The 15896-nt window shown below is 41.7% G+C and overlaps 1 protein-coding gene across 2 annotated transcripts in view; it reads right to left on the bottom strand.

Annotated features, from left to right (window-relative positions):
• Nucleotides 1-15896, bottom strand: part of MSH2 (mutS homolog 2) — an 84092-nt gene that overhangs the window by 45583 nt on the left and 22613 nt on the right. The gene's annotated exons all lie outside the window — the stretch shown is intronic.

Genomic DNA, 15896 nt, shown 5'->3' with positions numbered 1-15896 from the left:
AACTGTGTGCAGAACTCGCCCCAGCTTTCCTGCGCAGCAACACCAAAATGAGAGCTGCCCTGACTCTGGAGAAGCAAGTAATGATTGCTCTGTCGAAGCTTGCAACACCACCGATCAGCTGGGAATAAATCTGGAGTTGAGAAATCTACCGGGGGATTGCTGTGACCCAAATATGCAGGGCCATTAATTGCATTCTGCTAAGAAGGGTTGTGACTCTGGGCAATGTGCAAGAGATAATGGATGGTTTTGCCACAATGGGGGTTCCTAACTGCAGTGGGGAGATAGATGGAATGCATATCCCTATCATGGCACTAGACCACCTTGTCACCGAGTACATCAACAGAAAGGGCTACTTTCCTATGGTGTTGCAAGCACTGGTGGATCACTGGGTACGTTTTTTACAGACATAAATGCAGAATGGTCCAGAAAGGTGCATGACGAACACATCTTTAAGAACACAAGCCTGTTCAGAAAGCTGCAAGCAGAGACTTTCTTTCTGGACCACGAAATCACCATTGGAGATGTTGAAATGCCAATAGTGATCCTGGGAGACCCAGCCTACCCCTAACTCCTCATGAAGCCGGACACCGGACACCTCAACAGCAGCAAGGAACACTTCAACAACAGCCTCAGCAAGTGCAGAATGACTGTTGCATGTGCCTTTGGCCATTTGAAACGACGCTGGCACGGTCTACTCAGTAAGTTAGACCTCAGTGAAAAAAAATATCCCCATCATTATAGCTGCCTGCTTCATAATATCTACAAAGCAAAGGGGGAGAAGTTGCTGCTGGTGTGTCACATGGAAGTGGATTGGCTGGTTGTTGATTTTGAGCAGCCAGATACTAGGACTATAAGAAGAGCTCAACAGGGACCTATATGACTCCAGGAGGCTTTGAAAGCCCATTTTAATAATGAGCCACAATAATGTGCGTCGCTTTTCTATGTTGTGCCTGCCAATGTGTTTTTTGCATGCTGGTCTGAACCTTGCTGTTGAGTGCTGTGCGTGTGTGTAGTAATGGAACCTTGCAAATGCACCTATTGCTATTATCTCAGAATGATAATGCCTTCTCCTTCCCCCTGTGCTTTGAATTAATAAAGATGAATTCAGTTTTCATAAATGGACTTTTATTGCAAACAAATACATGCACAACAAAAATAAACTTTACAAATACAGGGGGCTGAACTTGGGAAGAGAAAAGCAAATTCATTTTCCTTTTAAAAACACATACACCAACCCTGACTGTCACAGATCAGTGTATGTGCAGCTGGCAGCTATGATTGTCTGTACTCTCCTGCAGGGTGGAGTGGTAGGGATAGGACACTGACCATGTGAAATGTGGGGGAGGATTGATGGGGGAAGGAGTAGGATGATGCTCGAATGCAATTTTTGACAGGCTGCAGAAGGAGGCAAGCTTGAATGTGTAGCACCTGGGGGTCAACCAAACTCCTCAACATGTCTGTTTGCTCCTTCAGATGCATTATCATCATCTACTGAGTGGCAAACTCCTTCTCCTGAGTTTCTCCTGTCTTCAATGTCCCTGTCCATTTTGTCCGAGAGAGTGATCTTCCACACCCTCTGCTCAGTGTCTGCTGCTCCCGAGGCTTGCATGATCTCTACAAACGTCATCCCACATTCTCTTCCTTCTCCTCATCTGGCTCAGCCTCTCCACTGGTGTGAGGGAGAGATGAAGGCCACATTTGCAACTGCAAAAGATACAATGCACATAGATTCTATTGTGAGTGCATAGACAAGGTATGTGGAAAACTTGCTATACTGAAATCACTCCCTAATCCACGCAAGTCTAAAGCAGTACAGTTTCACTTCAGCGAGGTATTCATAGACCGCATTGGCTATCCCAGCCATGGTGAGTATGGTGGGAGGAGAGGGTGAGCTGGTACAAGCCGGAAGGGTGGGGGACAGGAGTGGCCACATGGGCACTAGGGTTTGCGGTTCAGGCAATTGAACTGATTACTGGCAGTTTCCCACAGGCAGCAGTGACTGTAGCTTATCTCAATCCAGAGAGTAATGGAAGCGGAAAGGGAACAGCTGCTGCACGCATCCGGTTAAAGACCAGATCTGTATGCTGCTAGCAATGCCTGCAGAATTAATTGCTGAGCTATGTGGGAAAGTGTCCAACTGCGGCAGAAGAAATAAGGCAGCCTCCCCAGAAACCTTTGGCAATGGATTGCTGAGGACCTCCAGGAAAGTTTCCTTGAGATCGCTATGGAGAATTCATGAGACATCCTGATGTGCACAAACAAACTGTTTTGCAGGACCCCCCTGCCTAAGTGTGCCAGGCAATGAGAAGTGACTAGCCAATCTACCGCCACTGGTTATTTCACTACCTCTTGTAACATGAATAAAAATAGTAAATGAGAAGATGCAAACGGCATACTTACCAGAAGTTCCTTCCCCAGCATCACGCTCGCCTGTGCTGCAGTGATGTGACTGGCTGGACTGCTCCAGGGTTAAAAACAGCTCTTAGCTCACCATGACACTGGATCCCCCAGTCACCTCTCCCCCATTCTCCTCCTCCTCCTCCTCTTCCAACATCTCATCCTCAGAGCTGACTCCAGTGGCCCATGACGCCAATTCCTTCAATGTATCCATGGGGCCTTTAGGGATGGTGGTGGTGTCGCCACAGAGGAAAGCACGCAGCTCCTTGTAAAAGCAATACCTCTGTGGTTCTGCACCAGATCGATGGCTTGCCTCCCTTGCCTACTGGCATGCCTGCTGCAGCTCCTTGATTTTCACGCAGTATTGCTGTGGGTCCCTTTTATAGCCCTTCTCCTCCATACCTTGAGCGAACTGCTCGTAGATGTATGTATTTCGACGGCTGGATTGGAACTGTGTCTGCACAGCCTCTTCTCTCAACAGACCCAGGCGATCCACCACCTCCTATGCACTCCAGGCATTAGCGTGCTGGGGCAGTTGCTAAGTGAGCTCTCCATGCTGAGCAAACAGCACATGGAATTTCAAAAATTCATGTGCCTTTAAAAGGGGAGAGGCTGTGTATCTCGCCACTGGGCAGCAGAATTCAAAACCGTGACCAGAGCGGTCACAATGGGGTATTGTGGGACACCTCCCAGAGACCACTTAAGTCGACAAAAGCAACACAGTACCTACACTGCGACTGCATCGACCTAACTACATCAACTTAAGCGCCAAAGCTCCTGCAGAAGTAGTCAAGTCAACGTAGCAGGTGACTTACATCAGTGGAACACTAATACAGACACTGACAATTAGGTCAACATAAGCCACCTTGTGTCAATGTAACTCTGTAGTGTAGACTAGGCCTCAGAGTGGGAGGGCAAGTGAAAGCAAGCTTCCCACCACAGAACTAGGAAAACAATTTTGATCTACAGAAAAGGGTACTAAACAGAGAAACCATGTCCTGAATTAGTACCTAGATCATGATTTCTTTGCCTTTAGTAAAAGCACAGAATTAAGATTTTTTGTTTGTTTGTTTGTTTTAAATACAGCCGTCAAGTCACATTATTTCATTAACTTAACTGAGGAGAACTGAAGATATTCTCCCCGAATTTAGAAAGGATTTTCAGCACCATTCTTTGTCTTTTCCTTTCACTAGTCCAAACTAATTCTTTCTATTTTGAATATCATACCTAATCTTGTAGATCTCTAGAGAAAATCAATATCTCTACTGTTTTGATGAACTCAACTGCAACCATTTCATCCCTGTTCCTAGAAACTACCACTCTGATGTACTACTACAAAATCATGAGTAATTTAACACAGAATATAATGAAAAGACAAGTAATTCAGTATGATAAACAGAACATTTCCATGTATTTTTACGGCTTGTCTCTATTGAGATGAGGTCTGTAAGCTTCTCCCTACACACACAGATTGCTTCCTCTATTACTATGCCAATGGGCCTTTTTTAATTACAATTTTGATGGTATCAAACTCAGCGCTGCCATAACAGGCATACCTGTCAGTACCTTTCAACACCATTTCTAAGCTTTTATAGTTTGATATAAGGTTTCTTAAGTTGACAGAAAAGCATTAAGCAAGACTAATGTGTATGCAAACCAAATTACAGAATCACAAGGTTAAAAAGGCTGACTACAGAAATAAAGATATCTGTAATCGATTCTGTATTTTTTTTTTTCTGGAATGTATAGCAGCAGACCATGTGGCTGGATCTGGTAAAAAAATGCCCAACATTCACAAACAGGCTTGACCAGGGTAGATAAAAACTGGTGATTTAAAAAAAACAAAAAACAAAAAAAACCCACAAGATTTTTTAAATTTAAAATCAGATTTTTTTTTTTTTTTTTACTTTAAACACTTTTTAAAAAATAAGCCCATTTAAAATTAAACTTGAAATTACAACAACCTATGTTAATGCCTAATTTTTATTATAATTTATTAAAATAATTTCAAACAAAAAATAAGCAATACATGTTTGCTGCTAAGTTTTAAAGAAAGTCAAACCATTCAACTGTTTGAAATCACTGGCCAAGCATATACGGCTAGGTTGTTTTTTGTTTTTGTTTTTTGAAGTGTTAGACAGCTTTCAATAGTAGTAGCCTCTTCTACCAGTGCAGAAGGATATTTTCTTCATTGCAATTTATTCAGCTAGTTTAAGGACTAGTCCATTCAAAGCTAATAAGTCAATAGGAGCTAAAAAAGTAGGAAAGCTTATTTTTCTCATCCAGTCTAAGAATAACTAGGTGTTCGAGGATGAGATCTACTAGCTCTAACATCTTAATTGAAGTGATGGTTTTTGGTCACCACATCATTCAACTATCTAAAGATAATACTTCCTTTGTTTAGTAAATCAGTATGTTTTAAATGCAAGACATGTTAACGGATTTCCAATTTCCATCCAAACAGAGCTTAACACCAACCACATTTATCATCTAGTAAATAAGAAATACAACACTGACCATTTTCTAACATAATAAAAAATATAAGTTAAGAATCTGAATAAAATGTATGTAAAGCTATATAAATTGCTTCAATGTGTATAGAAATAGTGACTATTGTGATTAGCAAAAAGTATCCAATTTTGTATAAAGGCTATGTCTAGCTGCAAGTGAACATGTTTTAATGGTTATCAATCAGTGAGAATCAACTTTTCTTTAGGAAAGTAAAAATGCAAACAATATTAAAATCAATTTAACCCAAGGTTTCTTGCTTGCGGATTTAAATCTTGATTAAAATAGTGATTTTAATTGCTTTGATTTAGATCAATCTATCCTAGCCATGACACTAGAGGTCCAGTGCTTAGGGCTCTAGTCTGGTTCACGGAAGACCAAGGTTCAATTCCCTGCTCCACCACAGGCTTCCTGTGTGACTTTGGACAAGTCACAATCTCTGTGCCTCCACTTCCCATCTGTAAAATGGGGATAACCACACCTCCCTACCTCTCATGGATGTAGTGAGGATATACACAAAGATTGTGAGGTGCTCAGATTTAAACGTTTTATTAGAAAATGTTTAAGCAAAAAACAAAAAAGCAACAGTCAGGGTTTACAAGGCACAGTAATACAATATCCAGGGATGGTATGCAGTGGGGGGGTTGGGGGGTGATCAGGGGGTGGCAGCAGCATGATGAACTGTGGCCCCGTAGGAGGGGCTGGAAGTGTGGGACTTGAGGGTTGCAGCGGGGTATGGGGGGAGAGGGGGACGCTATCCAGCATGGGGGGAGGTGACATCTATATAATTACTTAGATAGAATAGACTAATTAGTTACCTATACACAGTAGTGATCTGAGAGCGATTAAAATAATGGAGCAATGGGGGAGGAAGGAAACAAAAGAAATGGTCATAACTTTGCAATAATGGTGATAAAGTCTACAAGCCATAGTAGTGTAAGGCTTGAGATTGTTTTCAGCTGGCTAACGAGCATACCTGATCCTCAAGGACAATGGCTAGAGTAAATACTTGATAACTCAGAAGGCCAGATGTCCACTTAATGATTCAGCCTCACAATGAGAACAGCACATTCCTTACACCCTCCTGTCATGTACCCTCCTAGCTGTAAGGAGTCTCCCTCTCCACCCATTCCCCCCCTCTCCTCAAGTGTAGTCAGAGATCCTTTGATGTAATCTAATTAGAGTGTCTCTGCACATATGTTCTGTATCTGTCTTTTATCACCCTTGTTCTTTTTGGGTGGAACAATGTCTGTATTTGTAAGTGAATAGATAAAGAATTTAAAATGTACTATGTAATTGATAAGAAAGTGTATATAATTGACCACTGTAACACCATGAAGTTGAAGCTGATTTATGAGACTTCCCGGTATCGTGAATAAACCTCTTCAGTATTGTCTGTGCTGCCTGATTCTTGGAGAAAGAATCCTTTGTGCTTTACAGTAGAATACCATATTCAAATACAGTCAAAAAAAGAATCTGTTGCCAAAATGCTACAATGGGTATACCATAAAGAATAGCGCTTATGGGACACTTGTTCCAGAGTAAAAGTGTCTACACATGGAGTTATTCCGGAATACCTAACTGTGGTTTAAAGTCACACCCTATCTTAAATCTGAATCAATTTTCAAATGTAGACCAGTTCTTTAAAGAGGAAACCCTTGATGCCAGCCAGTTTTGCTATAACCACTACAGTCTAAGAATGAAGAAACTGCTTTACAGAGGATTTCCTTCTCCTCCAGCTTCAAGGTCCTCCAGTACTGCTGAGTGTGAAAAGAAGTCCTGCTACTACTCCCAGTTTAAATTGGAGGGCCTTCTATCAGGTAGACCTACTACTACTGTTATAGTGAAACTCTCCAGGCGTCAATCCTCATCCTCTGGGAAAATCCAAACTAATCTGGTTTCACACATCTCTGTTCACCCCTGGCACTGACCCTATGCAACTGAACCCCACTGAATCAGCTGTAATATGGGCCCCATACCCATCTATTGCCAAAACATTACCCCCTAGTTCCTCCTACTGAGATTTTTCTTTGGGGGGGTGGGAGGGGGGAAATTGCAGGGAGAAAGGGGATAGAAGATAATCACTTCATTATTAAAGTGTTTCTCTGTACCAGTCTCAACTTTGAACTTTTGCTGGTAGTTGTGAATTTTACTCATACTGCTACCCTCTTCGACCTTGAGAAATTAAATTAAAAGGGAGAGCTAGTAAGGGACCAAAATTCACATATCACTATCAGGGAAGAGTACAAGACAAAAACAAATCTAATTTTTATGTTATACTAGTGCCTAAAGGTCCCAAATGAGGCCTGGGGCCCTACTCTGCCCAGTACCATATGAACAAATGAGACAGTACCTGTTCCACAGAGCTTGCAGACTATACAGAGGATTAAAATCAATACAAGTTGCAGAAGGCAATGGAAGATAATTTCATGAACAAAACAATTTTTGGTTTCCCAAAATAGGCAGAGGGGCTAGTCCAACAGCTACAATCTAAGGGACAAAGCCTCCAAACCCTTCCTCATTAGGAGAAGTCCCAATAAAATCAAACATTTAAATCAGTGGGACTACTTTCCAACATAAGGGTTTGCAGAAACTGGTAACAATTCTGAAATGTAACTTGAGTCCTCAAATATTTATGCAGCCTTATCTAATGCATGTTCCCACTTTAACTTAAGCAGAATAACTGCACTGGGGTAACTTGAGGATTTTAATGTGTTTTTGTTGGAAAGCAATGAAGCAGTTTCTCACCATGAAGCCATAACTAATGCTTAAATGATATGCTAGATCCTACACCCGAATACAGCTTCTTCATAAGAAAAACAAAATGTCAATTAAACACACAGTTTTTTGTTTTGTTTTGTTTTTTAAATCTTAATTCCTGTGTTTTATTCAGTGCAGCTGTGTTTGGGTTCCCAACACACCAAATAAAAGTTTAAATAAAACACTGCTGCTAAAGTAAACCTTGAATATTTCCATTCATAACAGATTTTCTAAAACTTAAAACTCAAGATACAAAATTTAATCTTGGAGTTCAGACGAAATTGACAGTGTCTAGGATGAGGAATAGCGTGCATGTAAATCTTTCCTTCAACTTTAGAAATAGAAAGTTATTTATGAAGTCAGACAAATGTTTTCTGCTTTAAATGTTTACTGCAGAAAGACAGCAAGGCAGAAAGATTTCATAAGGAAAATCTGTTAGGTACAGTATTCCTTCATTTTATATCAGCTAAAAATTTGAAACTGATCTAAGTCCTCAGACTGAGAAGCGCCATATTTTTAGTACTGAATGCTGCTTTCCTTAAAGCTACAGATGAGAGCAGATTAATTTATTCAGTTTGCAAACAAATCTGAAAGCAAAGTCAACTCTTATTATCTTAAGCAGCTTATGAGAGCAAACTGCTGTGTTAGCCTTAGAAAATATTTAGTCTTCTCAGAACCAAAGAAAACAACCCACAAGATTTTTTTCTGAAAGCATATATTATGTTTATTGAAACCTTTTTACTTATTTGAAGGAATATTCAGAAGCAGCAATGCTGGTCAGATAGGAAGTAATAATCAGTCTCAGACTCATAAGACTAGAATTTCAAACAATCTGACCTCAATTCACAAGTTAGAGTTCAAGACATGTTTCCTAGAACTATTGTACAGCATCTGTCCTGATAACATCAAATTCATACTGATCACACTGTACAATCCAACATTTAAGCCCACTATTTAGGCTAAGATCTTCAGGCCAAAGATCTGTCTGAAATATTTCTGTGAAGCACCTAGAACACTTGAGTGATATAAAAATAAATTATAATACCATTTGTAGCTTTAAATCAGGACAGGCATTGTGGATTGAAGTATTTTTATGCACTTGTAATTAAGTGCTTAATACTTACAGCTCTCATATTAATACTAAGTATGGCAGACTGAATGAGGGTTATTCTTTATGCTGGCATGACCTTGCCATAAGCTAATTCTTTCAAATATGACTTACCTCAGAAAACAAGGTTACTTACTTGTAACTGGAGGTTCTTTGAGTGTGTGGTCCCTATCTGTATTCTACTGAGAGTTATGCACATGCACCATACGTCTGGAGCCGAGCTTTTGAAAGTACTACTGTTCGGCGGTGCACATATATGTCCCTGCATCGCCTCATGGTTTCATCTGAGGCTATAAAGGGCAGGGCAAGCCTCTGATGCCTCCAATTCCATCTCTACAGCAGACTTATCAGATCCGCAGCAGAGGGGAAGGAGAATTTGGAATACAGATATGGTCCACACATCTCAAAGAATCTCCAGTTACAGGTAAGTAACCTCATTTTCTTCTTCGAGTGATAGTCCCTATTCTATATCACGGAAGGTGAGTAACAAGCAGTACCTATGTAGTAGGAGGATGCAAGGAGAATGATGAGACTATGGAATGGAGGACTGCTGTCCCAAACAAAGCGTCTGTTGCGGAATCATGTACTAGAGCATAGTGTGAGGAAAAGGTGTATACCGAACTCCCTGTGGCTGCCTTGCATGTCTGTGAGAGGCACATTGTGGAGTGCAGCTGTGGTTGATGCTTGCGTTCTGGTGCAGTGGGCACGAATCCCATCTAGTAGGGATCATCCCAACTCAGACCCATTTAGAGATTCTCTGGGTGGAAATGGCTTGGCCTTTAATTCTCTCCGCTATGACTATGAATAGCCTGGGAGATTCCCAGAACGACTTTGTCTGTTCTACGTAGAAGGCCAAGGCCCTGCGAACATTTAGTGAGTGAAGTCATTGTTCCTCATTAGAGGCATGAGGCTTGGGGAAGAAGGTAGGTAGATGTATGGGTTGATTGACGTGGAATGCGGAAAACCACCTTTGGCAGGAACTTGGGGTACAATCATAATATAGACCCTGTCTTTATGAAACGTGGTGAAAGAGGGGTTAGCCATCATGGCTCTCAGTTCACCAACCCTCCTTGCTGATGTAACGGCAATGAGGAAAACGACTTTCATGGAGAGTAGGGACAGAGAGCAGGAGACTAAAGGGAATGTTCGAAGGGTTAGAAGGGAATGTTCATCAGTGAGGTGAGGACTAGGCTGAGGTCCCACTGGGGAGCGATAGATTGAATAGGCAGGTATTTCTGTAGAAGGCCCTTCCAGAACCATACAGTCAAGGGGTGGGTAAAATATCAAATGGCCATCTACTGGAGGATGGAAGGCACTGATGGCAGCTGCATGCATTTTAAATGGAGTTGAGAGCAAGTCCCGAATTATTTAGATAGAGGAAATAGTCTCAAAGCACTGGGATGCCCACAGTTTCAGGGGTGAGGCCTTGTTGGTGTCCATTTGCCTCAATATGAGAGTCTTGTGGAGTCTTGTGGAGTCTCTTCGTCTGTTTGAAAGGATATCTCGCACTGCTAGCGAACACTCTTGTGCGCTAGTAGAAGTATCCATCCAAAAAAGCAAGCTGTCAGTTGAAGGGTGCGTAGATTGGGGTGTCTGAGTCTGCTGTTGCCTTGAGTCAACAGCACTGGACATATCTGAAGCATGAGTGTAGGGTGCTCTGACATGTAGAGAAGAAGAAACCAGAATTGGAGAGGCCTGAAGGGGGTGATCAGGATGGTTGTTGCTCTCTTCTACCTTCTTTTGTGTATAACCAATGATAGGAGATGTTAAGGGGGGCAAGGCGTTGTTCGTCCGTTCTGACCAATCGATGACCAGAGCATTACCTGCAAGTGAGCCCCAAGTCCTCCCCTTAAGCAATACTGGGTGCATTTGGAGATGGTGTGGGATGCAAAAAGGTCCATTACTGGGGTGCCCCATCAACCAAAGATGTCCACGATTACTGTGATGTGCAACTCCCATTCATGGTCAGCTGCAAAGTTCCTGCTGAGAGCATTGGCAATCATGTTCTTGGTGCCCGGTAGGTAGGCTGCTGTCAAAATGATATAAATGTGATGCACCATTCCCATAGGAGTACTGCTTCTGCACACAGAGCTTGGAATCTTGTGCCCCCTTGTTTATGTACTAGACCATGGTGGTGGTGTCTGACATGAGGAGGGTGTGGTGGCCATGAATGGCTGGCAGGAATGCATGGCAAACTCTGCACACTGCCCAGAGTTCCAGTAAGTTAATGTGCATCCTGGCCTCTTGTGTGGTCCAGGTGCCTTGTCATGTGGTCTCCCATGTGGGAGCCTCAGCCCATGAGAGAGACGCCCATTATGACCATCATAGTCAGCAAGGAAAGTCATCCCTGAGCAGACTTGTAGTGGGTTTGTCCACCATTGTAGTGAAGAGATGACTTTTGGTGGGACACTAAGCAAGGTGCGCACTGGGGAGTAGACTCTGTAGCCACAGTTGAACACAATGAAATTTTAGTTGAGCGAAGGGCACACCATATGCCCCAAGAGGGAAAGGTGGGTCCTGGCCAAGACAAAGGTTGGAAGTCACTAAAGTTATTAGTTCTTGCAGTGTCTGAATGTGCCCCATGATAGATAAGCTCAAATGGATGCTGTATCAATACACGTGCCTATGAACCCCAGGGACTACGTAGGGCACAGAAGGGCATTTTTTAAGGCTAATGCTGATTCCTAGGCAGGAGAGAAGTAGAAGCAGCTGGGACATCAGTTCTTGGGTCTCTTCTCTGGATCTTCTCTGTGAATACTTATGGGACAGCGCTGCTGGAAGGGGAGGAGCCCTCTGAGCAGGTGAGCAGATTGGGGCTCATGGAGACCTCAGTCCTTCCAATGCAAACAGCTTGAGGGGACCTGGAGTGCTTCCGAGTCTCCCTGGGGTCAGTGGTTTCCAGTCTGCTGGTGGGACCAGTGCCAGTAGAGGACTCTGTCTGGGGACTGATGGTTCACAGGCCACTAGCAGAGCGAAAGTAGGTGTAGTACCAGGATCCGTGATCAGTACTGACAGATCCGGCGATCGATGCAGCCTTTTCTTGCTCTTGTGGACCTTGGAATGCATGGTTCCTCCATGGCCAGAACTCATGGATGGTGCCAAGTCCTTCTTGAACTTGGAAGACATACTGCCATGCTTATGCACATGGTTCCTTGGCTAATGGCTAGGCCCCAGCTTGGGGCCTTTATCATTGGTACTGGCGGAGCCCCACAGAGGCACCGCAGTAGGAGGAGTGCTCTTTGCCTGCTTAGGCTAATGTGTTGGGGGGTTTCCCCAGCCAGGATCAGATGTGGTCCCATTGTCACCACCATGAAGTGCTTCTTGAGGCAGAGAGACCAGTTTTCTCATGTGTGGACAGGGAAGGAGAGGCAGATATTACACCTGGATGCAATATGGAATTTCCCCAAACCCTACAAACTGTACTGGTGCTTGTCGCTGATGGAAAACGAGCAAGGGCAGGAAGCACAGATTTTGAACTCCAGCGTTTTCAGTATAATCCAGTACACAAGTGGGAAGGTGCCCGGGGAGAATGTTTGGCAGGAAAACTGTCGAAGCAGCATCCCAAGTCCTGAATCCTATAAAAACAACTTGAAACTAGAAAATTTAGAATAAAAATAATAAAAATCTTAACTTTGAACAGGAATAAAAAATTTCTACAAGTTTTGGAAAATGCATCACAAGGATGAGAGTATAATAGAAGCTCTGACTCCGATCATGCAGCAGTGAGAAGAAAATGGAGACACCGATGGCTCATCCTCCCTTTATCGCCTCAGGCTACACCATGAAGAATGCCTGCGTGGACCAGTACTACTTTCAAAAGTTCCAGCTCACAGTGCAAGCAAAATCATTACCATTTGTGGTCCAATTGAGTCCAACAGATTTTACCATTACTCTGTGACCCCACTGCTACATTCAGTCCTTAAGTATTTTCTAAGGTTTTGTACACTGAAATAATTTTCTCTAATTTCTAATTGACACTCAAGTTTTGAGTCTCCAGCAGAGGGCAACATTTCCATTTAAATAAAAGGTAAAAAAAAAAAAATATATCAGTCTCACGCACTATTTACAGTACAGAATCAATGAGCTGTTTGCTAGTATTTTCAAGATGAAACACTTGAGTATTCGTTCTAATCTAAGATTACTTTAAGTTTTTATGCCAAAAACTGAGACCTGTTTTCTAAATACACTTTACTGAGAAGTACTCACATGGACAATTTAGGATATCAGAATGTTGTCTCTAAAGACCTTAGAAAGTTAAAATCAAGTTTCAGTACTGCTGACAAAATTCTTCAGTAGGCACTAAAACAGAACCCACCCTTAAAGATAAAGTTATTATATTAGAGATTGATATCTTGGAGCAGTGGCTCCAAGATGTCCACGTAAAACACTCCTGAAAGTAAAAGAAAATTTGTACCAAGCTTAGCGTCACAAGTTGTGCATCCTTACTTCAGGGCTCAACTTGTACAGAGCAGTTTCTCAGTTCACACTGAGGCTCTTCTCTAATGTGTTGGCCCATTTTTGTGTGTGAATGTATACATGTGCATACAAATGACTGTGGGAGGATAGGTAGTCTTACAACCTACAGGGGGGTTGCTCAGCCAGTCTGCATCTTGGTAAAAGTTTCCTTCCAGAGGAATTACCATAGAACGATTTATACAGTCTAGGACTCCACAACTTTCCCAGCAATTTTCTAGACAGACCAAGTTTTTCCCACAAAGTTCTCCTGCCATTCCCCATCCCTCAAACAGCTGCTCAAGGCTTTGGTCTTAAGTTAGATAAAATTCATCAGAACTCTCATTCCTAGTTTAGCATGATACTACAGGACCACCACCATTTCCCCCTCTCATGACAAACTCCTAATGCTTTTGTAGTATGCAATGTCCTCACCCCGTTTTCAAGGATCACCACTTCTAGCATGATGTAAGAAAAGTCAAAGAAAGAGAAAACTTAACTCACTTAGGAAAAACAACTTTCAAGAACAAAGCAAGGTAGCAGAGCAAAGCAAAGCAAACACAAATAAATAAATTAGTTTAAATAATAAGTTTAAAGTATGCTCTTTTAGGTGTGGAGTTTGAAACTATGGGTTTGCGACATTGCAAAAATCACTAATTCCTGCCCATCCTCTGTAGTTTCTGTGGATATAATCTGGAGATGATTAAATTTGTCATCCCAAAGAGCTGAAGGAATGGGAATTGTGATAGGTCTTGAAGGTTTGAGAAAATTTCTGAATAAAGTAATTTTTAATAGGAAGACAGACCTGAACTTATCTGGAAAAAAGGATGTACTAAAAGGAGGAAGAGAATACAACATCCTCCTCCACTCGCCCCAGAAAGGCTCATAGAAGACCTTGCAGTTTATTCAAGTCCATCCTGCAACTAGTTATTGCGACGTGTCAATACCATCAAGAACTTGCTAACATAACCCTACATAACAAAATCATAAATGCAGGGTAACAGTGTCAAATATTAAATTTCAGCTAACAAAATACAGCATTAAAGACAAATGCAATACCACTTACCAATTAGTCATTTGATACAGTTTAACTTCATGCCCTCTCTAAAAAAGAGAAAATTCTGAAAAATATCAGGTTTGGTCAGGACTTGCTGTGGGATCGCATTAGCCACTCTTTACGAGGCAGAGTGGGAGGGAAGGGGGATTTTTCCCTCAGACTGGCCAACATGGAGTTTTCACCTTCCTCAAAGCGAGCAATGTAGGTAGGTCCACTTAAGTTTTAGGTATAGAACAGGCCTTAGTGTTTTTTTCTAGGGAGAAAACATTTCATATTCATGGATTTCTGTGCCATTCAACATGCACAATGAAAACATCCTCATCGTCATCTGTATTAACAAAATGGATAACTGGAAATAACCCTTAAACTATACTGTGAGATTATAGTGGAGATGGACCTTCTTTTCACATGGTATGAACAATTCCATAAATTAGTGGGTTGGTTTGAAGAGATCAGGATAAATTTTGTTTCTTTCTGGGGAGAGGAGAGGGGTGGAGGTAGATTACTTGAAGCATCTGACAGTAGCTTAATCTACCATGATAATTTAATGGAATGCACTACATAGGTCAGGCTCCATGTACTGTTGCCGTTACATGTAAATTGCAAGATTTAGAAAATCATTTTGTATTAGGCACTTAGCTATCTGGTCTTTATGGAATGAAAGCCTTTATTCCAACCCTCCTTTCTCCAAAAAACTAATTTCTTTCTGAGGGTAGGGGAAGAGAAGAAAGTTTTTATTTAATATCTGCGTTTCCAGACTACTATAATAAAGTATTTCTTAAATAACTTCAACTACAATAATGGTGAAATACCTGAAAATTATCTAGCTTTTTGTAATCTAATGAAGAGTGTGGCTAGTGCAATCTACTACGTGTAAAAGGTATGGGAATTCACATCCATCAACACTGAAAAATTGATTTTGTGAATGGGAGAATAGCTTCCTTTGACGACTTGATACATCAACTGAATGAGGAGGTCACAAAGTTTTCCATTTATAATTCTTGTACACTGCCCACCATTGTTCTATGTCTCATTCAAACATAAAAACAGTTCTTGATTGAACTTGTATAAATTACTATGGAAATGTAAGTTACTCCCACTATACTAGGAACCAGGTAAAATAATACAAAAAGTTTAACATTTAATTATTTAACTCATTTAAACTTATGAAATGGCCAATTAAGGCCATGTCTACACATACAGCGCTGCACCAGCAGTACATCAGGTCAAGACGCTTTATGCCGATGAGAGAGCTCTCCACTGGCATAAAAGACCACCCCCACAAGCAGCATAAGCTATGTCAGCGGGAGAAGCTCTCGTGCCAACATAGTGCTGTGCATACTAGCACTCGTGTCGCTATGGGGGTGGAATATTCACACCCGAGTGACATAGGTTTTGCCAGCGTAAGTGCTTCTGTCGACATAACGTGGCTACACAAGAGCTCTCTCCCGCCAACATGATACGGCTACACAATTAGCTGTGCCACTGTAAGTTTTAAGTGTAGACTAGCCCTTAATATCAGTGAAAATTTGGATTCAGTTATTTTTAATGCAAAGCTATTTATTTGAAAGAATTACAGACAGGCAGCAAAAAGGTTATACAATGCCTCTTTTT

This window comes from Emydura macquarii, unplaced genomic scaffold (assembly GCF_026122565.2).
Source record: "Emydura macquarii macquarii isolate MOO-44397 ecotype Brisbane River unplaced genomic scaffold, CSIRO-AGI_Emac_v2 contig_2676, whole genome shotgun sequence".
In the NCBI taxonomy this organism is placed as follows: Eukaryota; Metazoa; Chordata; order Testudines; family Chelidae; genus Emydura; species Emydura macquarii.
The sequence above is the reverse complement of the archived record's forward strand: the minus strand, read 5'-3'. Positions and strand labels throughout refer to the sequence as shown.